We start from the raw sequence: 5862 nt of genomic DNA, 5'->3' as shown, positions 1-5862 counted from the left end.
AAACCAAGGACTTAGTAATGTTGCTTAGGTGGATGTGATTTAAAATGTATAGCATGGCATGTAGTGCATATGATGTGTTGTGATGTGTGGACTGCTGTGTGGTCCATCTTTCTACTTACTGAGCTAGTGAGCTCATCCCACGTGTACACCCCTTTTAGATGATTTTGCAGGTCATACATCTGAGGAGCATGGGGTGGGTCCCACAGTCCAGTTTCCTGAAGAGGACTGGTGGACCCCTGAGGAGTTTGAGCACGGCGTAGACTGCTCATGCGAGAGCTGTGCTACGGGACAGCAGTTCTGAGGCCGTGCTGAGCTCCACTTCTGAGGCCGAGCTGAGATCTTCCTTGTGATGCCGAGCTGGGCACAACCCTTGATGCCGAGCTGAGCTCCAGCCTTGATACCGAGCCGAGCTGTGTACTCTGATGGTTTTGATGATTTCCTGTATATACTTGATATTTGAATTTTATTCTTTTTGTGTATATATCATGCCTTCGGGCCCAAATGTATATAATTATTGTATCACCATTCGGGTATCAAGTATATGGGATTTATTCACAGGTAAAACTTAGTCTTCCACTGATCTGATGAACTTATGTTAGTGTGCGTATGCTGTGGTGGAATACAGTATCTGATGATCCTGGCAGGTTTGGGTTAACCGGTGTTAACTCGGTCACCGCTCCGGTTCAGTGTGAACGGGGTGTGACAAACGGTGATATCAGAGCGTGATGGTCTGCTCCACTCACAGCATACCATTAGAATCCTGTAGACTCTATAATAGGAAAATGGGGTTGGGCTAATATAAAAGCTTTAAAGATTTAAAAGCCAAAGAAAGAAAGTATAAAAATGGGGTTATATTATAAGTTGCATTCATGGCATGCGTGAGTGTAGATAAAAGGTAATTAGATTGGAACTATAACCTATAAAGTACTATTTTGACGAAATTTTGGCAGCATAACGGCGTAAAATGGGATTTCCAAAATTTTTACACAAATACCTGATAAACCACAGACAATATGAAATAACAATGATCAAAGATAGCAAATACACAATTAAGCTATATAAGTGTTCAACACCTGATTCCACCACAAAAAATCCATTATCCAAAGATATATTATTCCATAATGAATCTAGTTACATCGCAATTACAAGGAATGAAAATAAATAAATATACAATGTCTACAAAAAAAAAGAAAGAGAGAAAATGGATAAATAGCTAGTGTGGGCGAGCCAAGCCCTCACTGGTCATCGTCATCGTCGTCGATGATCACCACGTTCGCCGGAGGCTTGGAGTTGACGTCGAAGCGGTGATCGTAATAATCGAACCTCGCGTTCACCAGCCGTACCTCCCTCCGTAGCCGGCCAAAATCTGCTGAGATAACGTTGGCCCTGGTGTCCAAGTCCTGACCCAGCCTAAGGAAGGAATCCTCCAAGGTGGTCTGCCTCTCCATAAGGCGTTCCTCCCTGGAGACAATCTCGTCCAGCCGCCTCAGTATCTGAACCTGGCCATCCTGCAAGGCCCGCATGGAGGCCGTCATGCCCTCGTAGTCGTAGGCACCACTCCCAGGTGGTGGGGTTGTAGCTCTAGAAGAACTAGGACCAGGACCTCTCGACTCCTGAGGCGCCTCCTCAGGGATGCTGCCACCCATCAGATCCTCCTCGTCCTGAGGAACGTAGTCCTCATCCTCCTCACTGGACTCCTCTTCCATGTGGACATCCTCCATAAGGGCAGCCCTCCTACCCCTACCTCTCTGAGCTCCTGATCTAGGAGGTGAATCCATGAGGGTCTGAAGACCCATCTTCAGGAGGTTTCTCTGATCGAACCTATCAGCCGGAGTCTTCCCCTCCTCGCCGCTCAGATCCACCCCGAAGAACTCGAAGATCCTAGTGAGGATCCTGCCGTAAGGGAATCCTCCATCCTCTGGGTGGGAAGTGTGGTGCTCCATCGTCCTGAGAATAATGTAGGGGAGGCACAAGTGCTCGCCGCCTCCCTCTGCGGCCGTGAAGATACAAAATGCAATGAAAGCCGCCATGAAACCTACCTGGTTCCGATGACCTCCTCTGGGGAGCAGGTTGAACTGGATCAACCGGGCGAATAGACGAACCTCAGGGTAGAAGGATGTCTCGGACTCCGGGCGACTGCTGCTGCCGCAGATGGTCTCGTAGATGAAGTCCGGTGTGGCCAGGCTCATGAACGGTCCCTGAGGCCTACCCCTGGGGGGACTGTAGTATCGGTGTCCTATCGCCGATATACCCAAGATACTGGCCAAGGTGCCTACCGTCAGCTGGATGTCCACTCCCTTCACCAAGCTGCTGATCGTGAACTCCCCGTACGGATACGGCACCTCCAGGTTACAATAGAACCGACGGACGAGCTGCTCATAGCATGGTCGGTCCACATGAAGAATAGAGTCCCAGCCCAATGCTGAGAACCTCTCCTGAAGCCTAGCCTTGTGGAAGTCCTCGACTACCACGGTCTTCTCCACCATCACTGACCCCTTCAGGAAGTTGGGCCAGTTGGCTGCGGCCTCTGCACTGAGGAAGTGCTCCTCATCATAGTCTGAAGGGTCAGACTGGGCAGGTGCGGGTCTCCCTGTGCGAGGAGCTGAAGAGCTGGTCTCCACACTCTTCCGCTTAGAAGCAGTGGTCTTGCATCTAACGCCAGAGGAAGATGGTCCCTTGCCGGTGCGTGACGACATCATGGCAATAAGGAAAGAAAGTAGGGTTAGTACAGAAAGGAAAAGACAGCAGCATTAAAAAGGGGAAATCCAAAACCCAATTCATGCAAAACGGGAACGGCAACAATCTAGGAACGATAGGAAACCTATGACATGAAGCACGGTAGGTTACGACGCATAGAAACATGCCAAAACAGTAGAATGACAGCAAAAGCAAAGAGCATAAATAAGACGAGGGAATTCAAGTCCAATGTGCAAATTCGAACATAATGGAGAATAGCTTGAAACCCTAGGTCTAGAGCAAAATGCCGTAGTAGCGGGATCATGAATGTGCAAGAACATACCCAAATAAGCTATGGAATTTCAAGAATGCAAGTATGGGATGAAGAACCAAGGAAACCAATACAAGAAAAGAGGGATTTTCATAGAAATACATGGGGATTCCAAGCATAATGGAGAATTCATGAGATCTAAAGCATATCTAGTGTAAATCAAATGGAATGCATCACAAAGGAGTCATCAATTGGAGAAAAAGAGTAAGAATTGAAGAAATCCCCAAATTTGGAAACTAGGGCACGAATTGGGGTTTTCTCCAAATGGAGAGATAAAATTCCTATAAACTACAAATGACCATAGTAGAAGCATCACAATCACATGGAAAGACTATTCTATGGTGAAAATTTGGAAAGACAACCTAAAGTGAAGCCTACACATGCATTTTACCCCAAATGGAAATTCTGGAAAAGAGAAGAAGAAGAAACTTACTTGAAGGAGAACGAGTTGACTCTTCTCTAAAGCGCCGAGTGGATGAGTGGACCCGCGAGTAGAAGCGCCGAGGAGACTTCCAAGATAACCCAAGGGAGAAAGTAAGAAAGAGAAGGGAGATTGTGAGAGTGACAGGCAGAACAGGGTCTGTAGGGCCCTGTTCGTGTTTTTACACGGGCAAGACCGGCCGGTATAACCGGCGGGCCCCTACCCACCGGTGCCACCCGCCGGTGTAAGGCAGTAAGACCGACGGGTATGACCGGCGGGCCCCTACCCGCCGGTGCAGCCCACCGGTTATGACAGTTGGGAAATTTTAAAATTTTTCCTTCTTTTCTTTTTCCCTTCTCTCCTCCTAGCAATGATTTCATTAATTTTCATTATGGACATTCTTCCTATGATAAATATGCTATGGTCAAGTGGGACCGTTGACATGTCTGTTGGGGACTTTGCCTGTATCTTGGAATTGAGCTACGATTATTTACAGGCTATCATACACTACAACACCTCATGTAATGGCATATGATTGTGTGCCGAAATCAATTCTATGGTGTTTAACCAATATGGTGTGTGATGTGTTCCAGGTACAGGGATACGATGGTACGTACTAGATCCGGTAGTAATGGCCGAGGTACCTCGCGGGGTCCTCGTCGGGTCGGTCGACCACAAAATCCCAGGGGGTCCCGTTCTGTGGGGCATACCTCACCTCCACTACCTCCAGAGACCCTTGGTCAGGGTGGGGCACATGGGGACCCACCTAGGACTGCACTCCCGGACCCTCCACCGGTCATTACATCGGGAGATGTTGCTACTATAATCCAGCAGTCCCAACAAGCTTTCCAGCAACAAATGCTTCAGCAACAGCAAGCATTTATGACTGCCATCCAGCAACAGTTGGACTTTTCTCAACCGGGTCAACCGCCCCAGGTACTCACTCCGTAGGACCCACCTGTAGGGTCGGGAACGGGACCACAAGTGGTGGGTACACCTCCAATCCCACCATTCGGTATTCCTCAGCATGGGATGCCTCCTCCATACTCCTACTATCCTGTCTATGCTCCTAACTTCCCGGCGACGAGTAATACGTCAAGGGTAGTGGAGTCATTCAAGAGGAACTTACCACCGGTATTCTCTAAGGTGGGGAGTGATCCTCTGGAACCGGATCAATGGATCCAAGAATTAGAGAAGATATTTGAGGTGCTTGAGTGCACGAATGCCCAGAAACTTATTTGTGCTGGGTTGCAACTCAAGAAAGAGGCAAATTCTTGGTGGCAAGCCTCCAAACCTATATTGATGGCTGCTCATCCAGAACCTACTTGGGAGTAGTTCAAGGAGTTGTTCTTGGATAACCATTATCCGCGCAATTTTAGAGACCGAAAGGAGACTGAGTTCATGGCCTTAACTCAAGGAGGTAAGACTGTCCTTGAGTACCAACAACAATTCGAGAGTTTGTTCCATTTTGCCCCTAGGCATATGCGAACAGCTGAAGAGAAGGCAGCAAGGTTCCTAAAAGGCCTAAAAGCATCTATTGGGTCTGTGCTTGAAGTCTTGGATTTGACCAAATATGGCCAGATTGTACAGAAGGCCAAGACCATGGAAAATAAGCAAAAGGGTGAACAGTCCCTCTGTAATACCCCCCTTCTTAAACCCGGTCTGATTTCGCGATTGAACCGGTTTAACCATGCAGGAACCGAGCCAGAGGAAATTAGAGCGGGTTCCTTATGGGCTATGATGGCACAGGTGACCTTAAACACCGGCTGGCCCGACAAGTCCGAGCCAGTGCCAGAAGAGACGGGAGTGCCCAAACCGTGTACGTGCACCTACCATAAGGCTATGTACGGATAAAACAGGTATTATATCCGTATTTTAAGGTATATACGTATGCTACATCGTATGTGACCCAGGTGGGTAGGACAGGTGGGTGCACCCACCTGAGTGACCCATCCAAGAGCACTATTCACTTAATTAGGAATAGTATATAAGGCTTTATGATTTCTTTTCTTTCCATTTATTACCCTCGTACGTTGGTGAGAAAAGTAAAGAGGAGAGAGCAAAGAAAGGGAAGAAGAAAGGAAGAGAAGGAAGAGGAAGAAAAGGGGGATTTCAGCGGCGCCGAAGCTCGATCTTCCCATTCCGGTTCCGGGAGAGTGATCTTCAACTCTAGATCTACAGTTGGAGGTAAGAAAAGTTGGGTTTTGTGAACATTCACCATACCCAAGCTTTAAACCCTTGATTCGAGTATGGTTTCTTGAGATCTTGTAAATATCCTTTGAAATGATGAATCTAAGGTTTAATAGATGATTTATGTGTTGATCTTGAAGGATTTGAAGAGATATTGACAAGGTAGAAGAAGCATTGTGAGTTTGAAGTGATTTGAAGGGTTTGAGGTCATTCTTGAGCAAAGAAGGTAAGGTGGTTTCCCTCA

This window comes from Macadamia integrifolia, unplaced genomic scaffold (genome assembly GCF_013358625.1).
Source record: "Macadamia integrifolia cultivar HAES 741 unplaced genomic scaffold, SCU_Mint_v3 scaffold2729, whole genome shotgun sequence".
NCBI classification, from domain to species: Eukaryota; Viridiplantae; Streptophyta; class Magnoliopsida; order Proteales; family Proteaceae; genus Macadamia; species Macadamia integrifolia.
The sequence above is the reverse complement of the archived record's forward strand: the minus strand, read 5'-3'. Positions refer to the sequence as shown.